The sequence below is a fragment of the Periplaneta americana genome, chromosome 4 (genome assembly GCF_040183065.1).
Source record: "Periplaneta americana isolate PAMFEO1 chromosome 4, P.americana_PAMFEO1_priV1, whole genome shotgun sequence".
In the NCBI taxonomy this organism is placed as follows: Eukaryota; Metazoa; Arthropoda; class Insecta; order Blattodea; family Blattidae; genus Periplaneta; species Periplaneta americana.
In genome coordinates this window covers 133,593,397-133,606,005 of record NC_091120.1, presented here as the reverse complement: position 1 = coordinate 133,606,005, position 12,609 = coordinate 133,593,397, and the positions used below count along the sequence as shown (strand labels likewise).

Below are 12,609 nucleotides of genomic sequence, written 5' to 3'. Positions count from 1 at the left end.
CTGGCAGGTTTCCCGGATTCGCTGTTTTATATCATCTCTTGTTGTGGGATTATCTCGATAGACGATGTTTTTTAAACGTCCCCAAAAGCAGAAATCCAAAGGAATCAAGTCAGAAAATAGTGCTGGCCATGCCACTGAAGGCATCTCCCTAGTTTCCGAAATATATTATTGTTACGAGTGGTCTGAATCAGCCTGTATACCCATAGTATCATAATTACAAATTATAATAACTTTACAGAATATTATCTAATATTATAAACTTTAAAAAATTCCAATATACGTAATTAACATTGCATATGGATGTAAAGTAGCGTTACTCTAGATTCATGAAACATTTTTAAATTTTACAATCAGATATTTTGTCTATACTATCATCTAACATTCCAGGGCTTAAAGTCATAGACCGCTAACTCTAAAAATTCAGTTTTTAAATTCAGATTGATTTAAGTTATACAAGGGTGGTCCTCATCATAGGCGAAGTTATGGGGAGAGGAATAGCGGGCACTATCCCCCAAACTTATCTGAACTCTGTTTTCTTCTATTAGCGTTAGAAAATATTGAATTCAAAAATTTTTCTTGTTTTGTTTATGATTAATTTTCTGTAATTAAATTGACGAATTAATGTCTTCAGATCATGTGTCTGGATTATAATATTTATTTTAAATTTCTGAATGTATAAGAATTTCTATACTTCATTTGAGGAATGGAAGTACTGTAATGTTTCTTTTGTAACAGCCTGTATTCATGTGTTAGAAATATGAATAACATACTGCACAATAATGCAAAAAAAAAAAAAAAAAGAAAAGTGATCCCGATATAATGTGTAAACTGAAAGACGAGATTAAATAAAATAATTATTATAAATTACATTTCATATGATATCTAGCTTCTTGAAATAAATAGATAAATTAAATGTAAAATTGTCTACATATTTTGTTACAATTTTAATTTCAATTTATTGTTGTAAATATCTTATAAAAATATCGATCGATGAAAACATGTATATGGATGTAACATTGTAAGAAACATGCCCTCCGAAAATATCTTTATTAAATGATTTTATTCCGATATGCTGTACCACAGTCAAGCTATAACTTGGGAGGTAGCTAAATGATGTCCCCCAAACCTCATTATATCGGGATTCTATGGTTATGCTTTGCCCCCCCCCCCTCCCATCAAGGAAACGATTATCTCTCCGAATATGATCCTCATACATTGCTAAGATGTTATGTTTCTGATACCAATAATAAAATTTAACAAAGTAGACTAAAGATGTTTTCTAATGTATACCGGATCACAACACTCATCAATACTATCTATAAACTCTCCCCGAATATCCTTATAGCCTACTCATCTTTCACTGTAACCCTTCCTTGACTTCAGAATTCCCTACAAAGTAATGTTACAAACTGTCAGATATCGAACGAATTTCAGAATAAAGTAAGGAAGTATTTATCAATTAATTTTTGTGAACGATAATGGTTGTTTCAATTTTTTTTTATATTTTTTTTAATGCTTGTGCTTAGGCCTATAATAGGACCAATATTCAAATTACCTCAGAATGCTATTATTACTATTAATACTGCTATTATCATTGTTATTATTATTATTGTTATTATTACTATTAATACTGCTATTATCATTGTTATTATTATTATTATTATTATTATTATTATTATTATTATTATTATTATTATTATTATTATTATTGAAATTATTAATTGATTTAAAGACGATGTGTGACAGAGGAAGAAGAAATTTTGTATAGGCCTATACAATATATGTATAGCTATCTTAAGTCTGATTACTGCAATATGTTACTAGTCAGCGACGTAGGCAATGGAGGAGGAAAGAAATTGGCCACAATATCTCATTATCTCCTGGCTTAGTGATCTTATGAGTGATGACTTTTGCAATTCATCTTGAAAGTTTATATATCTGATAGGTCAGTCAATTAGGACTCTCATATTGTCGATATACAAGAAAAACACATTAGGTTAAGAATATTACTTCTCAAAAAAGGCGTTTGAAAATTCTTGACTACATTGAATCCCTAAATATTATTTTAGTAAGTTGTTTCTCTTTAAATGTATTTCATTTTCCAATTCTTAGTTTATACACACACATTATGTAAGTTTTTTTCTCAGATGTAATGTTTTTTACTTAATGTGTTTGGTTTGTAAACCGATTATATATGTTTAGGAAATACTCAATCTAGAAGACGTGTCTAAAACAGTATGCAAATCGTACAGTTTATTAATATGCTATAAATTCAAATGAACAAAACAACCGTTTTCACCTGTTTCGGCATCTTCAGTTTTTGTTAGTTTTACAATATGTGAGACAGTACTACTCGTATATAGCTTAAACTCAATTAAAAACAGATTATAAATTGTATATTCAGTTGTTAAAGATTAAACGACATTTATACTTGAATATGGATTGTCATTTCCCTCTTCTAACATTAAGAAATATGTTTAAAATTATCACCTAGTATTGACCATGGTATATTATGTTCATTTGAAGTCATAGTATCCCGATAAAATTATTACGAATTCTACATACTGTTTTAGACAAGTCTTCTGGGTTCAAAATTTCCAACATGAACGCACGCACGCACAAATACGGACGTGGACAAATTATTAGACTAACACGTTTTCTTGGAAACAATATAATTCGTCATATCAACTATCAGTATAATTCACAGAGTCTCTATTGTTGTAAATAAGATTGTTTACATCTTCTGGTATATTTTTCCAATGGTTAATTATATTTTTCTCGCTATATTGGTACTACTGGTGTTTTAATTATATACTGCAGAAGATATTCTCTCATGGCCTGCAAGAAGACCGGGCATGAACGAAATTGAAAATTTGTGATATTGTACACTGAAGAAGAAAGTGAACAAAAAGAGGCTCACACCAAAACATGGACTCATTTAACCACTGTCTCATATCTGGTAAATAATGCTGATATTCGAAGAAAGTGTCAAACTTTGGTTTCCAGCATCCCTGACAAAATCAACGTGTTAATAAAGAATAAGGGAATGTTTACAAAATATTAGTAACTTCAAGACTCAATTTTCTGTTAATTATATCTGTGTAAAATACATTTTTATTCATTATTTCTACCGATAAATACAGCTTCTTTGCACATAATTATAATTAATTTAGTCTATTGTCCACTTCTGTATATCATTCCTAATATATACAATTGATTTACAAACATTATTTTCATAAGACCGTGTTCGAGCCAAGGATGTCCAACTTTCTGACGTGGATGATGGTTCTACTTATGAACCATATTCTTGCAAAGGTCCTTAAACTTCACTGAGGTAAGATATGCAAGAAGAGTCACCAAAAGAGAAGAAAAGATTCAGAGGGCATGTAAAAATTTACTCAACTTTTAGCGTCTGCAAACTTAGGTACTTACTGCAGCCGATATAGCTATTGTTGAAACTAGGTGCACTGTAAGAATTAGGTTCGATAGTGATTGATAATATAAGATAAAATGTTAATCAAGAATGGAGGAAAGAAAAAAAAATTGCAGACCAGACTAATGCCACAGAAATAAACTAAAAATGACTTTGTAATGGGAACAGAATACAAATTAAAAAGCAAATGTAATAATATAGCTGCTAAAAATGTTCTCAACAAAGACTGTTCGAAGTATTCCAGAAAATGTAATCTTTAGTTCGACAAAGAAACCCGATTAAAAATTCTTGAATAATACTGTAAAATTAGTGATATTATAAAAAAAACTAAAATATATAAATAGTATAGAAAGCTTGTAGAAAATAAAGAAATTTAGAATCTAGAAGACAATATGAAAGACAGTTTTTACTTATAAAATACCGTGAGAAAAAAACAATGTGCCAGGATTTTTCTTACAAGCAAACATTCTGATGGGGGCAGATAAAAAAGTTAATTTCTTTCTTTCACCTGTTAATAATGTCAAAAGAAATGCTTATACAAATTCTGGCCACTCGACCGCAATTACTAGACCGTTAAGAAAATTATTTTCCCTGGGGCCGTTTACAAAAAAAAATTAATTGGATGGAAAGATTTATTGAAACAGATACAGCAATTGTTGCACTTTTTGTCAACATATCCCCCACTTGAACTGAGACATTTATCATACCATGCGATCAATTTTTGTATCCTTGTTTCGTGCGAGTAGAAGTCAGCCGCCTTCGATCGGAACCAACGTTTGACAGCCGTCTGCACATCTCTGTCACATTATATGACAAATTTCTCAATTTTGGTGGATAATACGTTGAAAAATAGCTAAAAGTTACTGTGTCTGTTCCAATAAATTTTTCCAATGAAATTGTGTTTTCTTTCTGTTAACGGCTCCTGGCGAACTAATTTTTTTTACAATCCTCGTAATTGCTGTCGAGTGGCTAAAATTTGTATAAGCACTTCTTTTGACATTATTAACACGGTGGAAGGAAAAAATGTAACTTTTTTATCTGCCCCCATCAGAATGTTTGCTTGTTAGCTATTACTAATTCAAACAATTATTGTATGTATAATAAGAGGCTTATTATCACAAAGATTTTGATTCAATATTCAATAAATAAAATAAAGTATTCAATAATCTGTTGAAGAAGAGTGATGATTGTTATATTGTGAAGACTAGGGTGCGAATTAACGGGGGCGATGGAGGGTATTTTCCCACTGTTTGAAAGTTATCCTCCTCTCATAAATTCATATTAACATCCCTGCCAGGGATAACTTCTATTCCCCCCTCACAGAATATAATTTTTAATACGAGTATATGTACTTTATAAATTACAAAGTAATCAAAGAAAATAATATTGATGTATTATCATCACCAGCAAGCTGACAAAAATCAATAACTTGGGAATTACACATCTTATCTTAAGCCTGTTCAAGGATATAATTATTATTGTGATCAAGATGCAAGACAAGTAACTCAGTACGACCAAGCGTTGAGCCGTATCGAATGAGGATAATAATAATAATTTTATGTATGGTATTTTCTAACTAGGATTCTATTTTCCCCCCTCATCATAAATCTTAATTCGCAACCTGGTGGAGACAAAGCCAAGAGTAAATCTCAAAATACGCGAGAGTATATAATTTTGTAATAAAGCCGTATTGCATCATTACAGCCTGTTATAGGCCATCTTCAGAATTGGTTGTTGTTGATCTTGGCACCTTTTGTTTGTATTTCCTGTAGGGTGTGTTTGTATAGTGTAATATGGAGTCAAAGAGTGTGTGTGTTCTGAAATTGAGTTGTGTGTTGAGAATTTTATTTTGATCTGTTTCTGTGTGTCTATATATTTCGTATTGTTTTATTATGTTTAGTTTCTGGCTTTTTGTTTAATGTGTAGAATTTCCACGTCTTTGTTGATGTCTCTGTACGTGTGATTAGCAGTTGTGATGTGTTCTTCATATATGGAAGTGTTTTGTAGGTTTGTTATGACTGTGATGTGTTCTTTGTAAGGTGTTTGAAATGATGCGTCTGTCTGTCTTATGTAGAAGTTGTTGCAGGTGTTGCATTTGAGTTTGTATACGTCTGTGTGGTTGTATTTGTTTGTTTGTATGTTGAAATGCTTTTGTAGAGTGTTTTTTGTTCTGTATGATATGCTGTAATTTATTTTCTTGAATGAGGTTGCAATTTTGTGTATGTTTTTGTTTTCGTATGTTAGTCTGATGTATTTTTTGTGTTCTGGGTTTGTGTTGTATTCCTGTGTTTTTTGTAATTCTGTTCTGCCTTTTTTTATTATGTTGTTTATTATGTTAGGGTTGTATCCGTTTTCTTGTGCTATGTATTTGATTGTGTTTATTTCTTATTTGTAGTCTTGTTGGCTCATTGGTATGTTTCTATAAATGCAGATAATTCCAAATGGTATGAAACTGCTGGTAGAGGAGGAGCATGGATAGCAGATATATTATAGTCTATCTTATAGATTTCGCTATGCTCACATAGTATCTTTAGGATGATGGATTATTGATGAGGTTATTTTAAATTATTTAATTACTTTTCCTCTCTCGTGTGTGATGTGGGAGAATATCGAAGTTTCACCATTAACACCAGAAGAAATGTCCCAACTCTTTTGGCAAAACCTAAATGCCACACTACAGCTGGATTAAAACACAGTAGGAATTATGGATCAAGACTATACAATTCAGTATTGAAAAATAATGCAGACCTAAGCAATCTACACATTATTAAGTTAAAAATAAAGTGAAAATGTTTGTAGGATATTTGATAAATTTTAATATTATTTTAAGTGTTACTAGCATTATATGTTACTAATATTTATTGTATTTATCTGATGCATGTAACCTATTAAGATTAAAAAAACATTGTAATAAATATATATAGATCATTTTCTTAATTAATAACAGTGTATATCTCCAATAAATGATTTCTTAGCATCGCCACAGATACACTTGATTGTACTTGTCACTATCTCTCTCACTAGAGAGTTATTGAAATTTATATTTTCCCCGCCATTCATAAAATATTTTGATACGATACCTCTTGCACAAAAGGAGATATCTATAACTGAAACTTGATTAATATATTTCAGTATTATTTATATTTATCCTGGTAATAATGGACAGTTTGACTCGTAGACATTTTGTTTTTCAGCATTAACTTCCCATGATTGTACGAGATTTCGAAGAGAACGACAGTTACGCAGACCTTCGACCCCCCCTACTACCAATAATGCATAGCACAATGTCAAAACGGCGGTTGCTGTCGTCTGCGATACATCCAACATTTCTGTTGATTTTCGAGTTCATTTTTTTTCTGGTTATTATAAACTTATTTAAGTTGTGTTAAGTCTCGCTAGTGGTTTTATATTTTATTTTATCCGTGTTAGTATTTATTTTATTATTGTAAACATTTTTGTATTATTATTATTATTATTATTATTATTATTATTAATGAATTAATTTATATTACTATCTTTGTATCATCTCCGTCACGGTTATTCTATTATTATTATTATTATTATTATTATTATTATTATTACAATTATTTCTAACATCAACATTATTATTGATCTCTTTAACATTTATGTAGGCTACTGGACTGTACCCGAGCACGAGCGTATGCTCATTTCGGGTTATATTCATTTGTATCATTTCAAATGTAAATTGCGAATAAATTTGAATTTGAATTTGAATTTATTAAAACAAATACCTTAATCAATTATTACTGTTGTTATTACTATTACTCTGATTAGTATTGTACAATATATGTTTACTTACCTATGTCGCGTTTTGTACCGGATGCAGATCAGATTCAACCACTGAAGCTATTTGTCTTCGAAGTAGTTCCATGCCAAACAACCATCAAGCCATGCATTGTTTAGCGTGCAGTAAGTAATAGCAATACCAAAACGTACACGACAAAATAGCCGTAAAACTTTAAACAAACTGCATAGGTAAAAACATGCCATAAGCGATCTGTACTAATAACGGACATATCCTGCAGCACGTGTATCATATTATCATTTATCCTATCTATTCAGTGTAGAGAATAGTATGCAAGAAAGAAATCTGACCCATACCGATATCAAGTTGTAGAGTTTTTATTTCTCTCCCCTACTCTATACATATACTGTACTGTATAATATATATATATATATATATATATATATATATATATGCTTATATATGACCCGTTGCGCGAAAAAGCCTTGAAAGGAAATTTTACAGGAGACCAAAATAACGAATTTGCGGTGTAAAAACTATATTTATATGTTTTGACATCTTGCGCTACCTGTAGGCTTTTTTACATACTAAACCAGGATGTAGTTTTACACAATGCTTTTCAAATGCCTAAATCTTTCTTATAGTTGCTAAGAAAACAAATGAAAACTTTAATTATTGCATTTTTCTCGAAGTACATAATGTAATATCAACTTTCAATAATATACACAGTGATTCACGAGGAAAGGTAAGAAATTTAGGATGTGAATTCTGAAGTCATTCAGAGTGAAAAAGTTCATATGAATATAGGTCCGTTTTCGAACGGTTACGGAGATATGGCTCTTTGTTTTCACAAATACTTCTGAGATTTCATTGTATTAATTCGCATTTAGAGACAGATAACGGACAAATTTAAAGTTTATATTAACGTATGCATACATACCTAATATTCTAGAAGTCAGGGTCGATATTTTCGCACATTTTCAAAGGTACCGCCTTCTGCTTAAATGCACTCTTGCGCTTAGGTGTGAATCGCGCTCATCGCTCGGGAGAGGTGCACGTGGCTGTTCTTTATGCCACATCTAAAATACGGTCGATTAGCACCTCTCTCGTTTCCCCTTCCTTTGCTATACCAAGTCTTTCAGCCAACCCCATAGACAGTAAATACTCTTCGATATGGTACCCTTTTGTTTGGAAAGCGTCGTTCATATTCAGCGACGGCAGGCAAGGAACTTCCATCACACAAACCACAAACATACACAATATTGTGTATTCTGCAGTCGAAAATTTATAAGGCATCTTGAAAACACAACTTAATACTTCCGATAACTGCACCTGTATAACTACTGTACTCTAGGTAGCTGACTAAACTGCTGAGAACCAATAAGTGATAGCGTATTTGTTGTGACATTTGTAATGCCCCACTACCCGGTTTGTTTCTCTTCTCTTTTCTACATCGCTCACAATGCAGATTCCAATGTTACGTCATTCATCGGTGACCTTGTCTCACGTCAGCGGCATATGGTAACATCTGATTCACATTGGGGCGAGACGTTTTACCAAAAAAATGCATCTAGCTCCACATCGTTCGAAAACGGACCTATGTTCATATGAACTTTTTCACTCAAAATGGCCTAAGATATCGTATCCTAAATTTTTTACCTTTCTTCGTGAATCACCCTGTATTGAACATTATAGCACCTGAGGATTCCACGTTAGGAAAAAAGCATTGGTTTTATGGGCCTTGACTAATAGATTGTACAAGCTATGTAGCAGGTAAGCGTTTCTATGGCAACTGGTCATTTGATCGAATAGCCCCATATGTTCAATGCTTTTTTCTTAAGGTGAAATCCTCTATAGAACCATGAATATATATTTTTTAAATGCTCAGTATTTCATCCTCTTTTTGATACCACACAAAAAAAATGAAAAAATCCGACTTTAGGTTCCATTTCCTGCAACTAGTCACATATGTTGATTCAGTTAATTAAATGATGTGGAAGTTCGGTAAATATGCAATTTACACTGATTCCAAAATTCGTGTACGTAAGCCTATGCTTTGAAATCAGATATGCAAATGGTGGTTTATTTACTGAAAGAAATTACATAAAATGCATTACGATGATTTAAATATAAATATCAATTACATTTAGTTACTTAATTTAATAACAACTCTTCATTTCTAGGCTCGTTTCACACATAAGCTTACACAGGGACAGTCCAAACGGCGTCTTTTACATTGAACGGTAATCTTCGAAGCGTTGCTACCAAGATTTAATGAACAAAAAATGTACACGCTTAAAAAAAACGTTCCAGTGGAAAGGACACGGTTGGCCCAGAAAGATGAATTAATCATACGCAATTAAAATGTCGCTTTATCCAACATACAGTCCGGATGTTGTATCATTCATGTACTTTATTGCTCTCCATAACAGAAAAACCTCTCTTAGTGTTATTCTCCTACAAAAAGAAGAGAGAATGGTAGTACCGGTGACAATTCGGAAGCTGGAAGAGATATTAGATTATTTATTGAATATATTTTAGTCAAAATGAGTTATCAAGATTTTAAAATAACAAATATTTAGACATATAAATAATTTGTTGATGTTAATAATATATATTGCAAATGTTTTCGCCAATTGGCATCCTCAGCCACGAGTTCAATATCTCATAAAGTAGGCCTACATTGGAAACAAATGTAATAATATTAGCATTTTCAATTGAAATGAAACATATTAAAAGCATATTATAAAACTGAAATATAAATTGTTTTAATTATTATATTACTCTTAATTATATAATGGTGAAAGCTAAGTTATTAGTTAAAAGCATCCAATTCAATTATACACATAATAATTAAAACAACTATCATTACACTTGACTAGAACATTACACTCAATATGTATATTAATATAAACATGTTTAATTTTCTATGAATGTTTAACCTATATTCTAAAATTCATTTGATTTCAAAATTTAATACAATGTACCGTGATCATATAATTCTTTGTGTGTTATTGCAGTTAAAATGATTTGTTAACATTATGCCTCTTTTACGTCAAATATTTACTGTTCTAATTATAATTATATCCAGTGGCGTGTGGTGATAAATAATCCTGGTGGTGCACAAATATTTATTATGATTATGATTATCGTATTATTATTATTATTATTATTATTATTATTATTATTATTATTATTATTATTATTATAGGTACTAACGACGACATAACTACTAATATATGTTATATAGATATAGATAGAAAAGTAAAGTGTTCAATTTCTATTGCAGCATACCGTAAATAATATTGTTTTCGCTATATTGCGTTTTATAACACAGTTCACACGTTCACAAGCATTCGATACGTGTGTCGTCTCATCAGCCTTAACTACTAAAAGTCAGCAGCTTTCTTTATTTCTTTGAAATCTCATCATGGCATACATCAAAATGGCTTGAAGGACTTCGTTCTGTATAGTGTTTGATGTGCTCTTAAACACTGTTCCTCTTTCCAAATGTTCCTTAAGAGTGCGTCTAATTCAGAACTAAAATTGATCAGGCCAAGAAGATGAGTTTCCCTCTTCGTGACCTCTTAAAGCAACAAAACCGCACGCACATATCTGTTCTTGGTAACTTTATCATTGTGAAGTGCAACAATCCAATTGTGTCTGTATGTTTGTTTGACACAACACTGCTAATTTAACATTATTGTTGAGTGTGCAGCTGAAGAATCGTGTTTTTATTTCTTTCATTCATGTGCTTCAAATCAATCATACCTACAGAACGATAATCAAAATTATTTAGTTACTACGCACAGCCCTACATTCAAACAGAAGAATAAATACAATTCATAACACGTAGCCTACTTGTTTTTGTCAATGAATGTTCGCCGCCGAACAATAGGCAAGGAAAACAAAATATAGCGTCTTTTATATTGCAGCCACATATTGTATTTTTCGTAAGTCCGAATGTTGAATTTTCTTGTCACTTCTCTATTACTATTCTTCGTCACTTATAATTTTAATTCCTGTGTACGTCTACCCATCTTCTTTATTTTTATCTTTTCGTGTAAAGTTCTTACAGAAAATTACATATTTAAAAGATTTTGCACACTATTCATTGCAATATTTATGATAGAACGGGCCAAACAGCGACTGCAGAACACATCTGAAAGTGCTCCTAACCCCTCTTACGCACATTGTACTGGCTCCCTAACATGCTCCAAAGCCTGCCAGTGAAACTCTACTACTGCGCATGCTCGAATGGAACAGTGTGCCGCAAGTGTCGAGTGGTAAACCTAAGTCCCAGGCGTCAACAAGACCAGTACACGTGCAGCGTTATTTTTACATAGTAACGTATTATAATAAAGAATTATGTCGCTCACATAGTCTACTGCAGCTCATTGATATACAGTAAATTTAAAAACATGTGTTATTTGAAGAGGTGGTGCACTGCTCCTGTGCTCCTTAAGAGAAATCGCCACTGATTATATCAGTGTTATATGGTCGTGTTGTTTGTGTTGTTGATTTCGATGTCAAACTTCATTCACGCGTAAATGGTTTATGTAGACTTTCGAAGTCATTCCAAATGGTTCACTTAGATTGGATTGCAATTGAATCGTAGGTATATTCATTGATTAGAAGTTAGGTGTAGTTGCGATGTATTTCATTGTTGTTATATAGAGGTTTGTATGAAAGTTGTTAAAATATATCTTTCATGTCAAACTGATTTATTTGTAATTATTGTTAGAGTAAAGATATAACAAAACTTCTGAAACTGTCCGTTACAGATCCCTTAGCGCAATTCACACAGAGAAGACGTAGACAGAACGTGACGTTGGATGGAGACATGGCGTGACCAAAGCATACTAAAGAGTCAAAAACCCTTGCAACACTTGCGCTTCGCACAGCTTTCGTAATGTAATTTTTCAGACAATGAGGATGCCCTGGCTCTCGTATAACTAGTAATATTAAAAAACAGATAAGATTTTGTGTGAACCCTTAGTGGTTTAAAAAAAGGACGAATGTATGGCATATCTTATTTATTTATTTATTTATCTATCCATCCATCCATCCATCCATCCATTTACTTACTTACTTATTTATTATTTTACTTATTTATTTATTGTATTTGTTTATTTATTCATGTACTTATTTATCAGAAAGCTCACGTAAAAGAAAATTAAACTCACTTCTTGAAACTTATAATCTTAGTCACACAGTAAGTTTTCCAACCAGAACACAAGCTGGAAGTAGTACTGCCATTGATAATATATTTATAGATAAAAGTAGATTGAATTCCTATTCAACAGTACCATTAGTCAATGGCCTGTCTGATCGCGATGCACAAATTCTAAGTGTTTTCAATATGAGTGAAAAATTCCAAAGTGTTAATCTAAAAATAAAAAAAATGATT

The 12,609-nt window shown here is 31.7% G+C and overlaps 1 protein-coding gene across 3 annotated transcripts in view; it reads right to left on the bottom strand.

Moving 5' to 3' along the window:
• Csgalnact (Chondroitin sulfate N-acetylgalactosaminyltransferase) overlaps nt 1-12,609 on the bottom strand; it is a 1,311,749-nt gene that overhangs the window by 558,832 nt on the left and 740,308 nt on the right. The gene's annotated exons all lie outside the window — the stretch shown is intronic.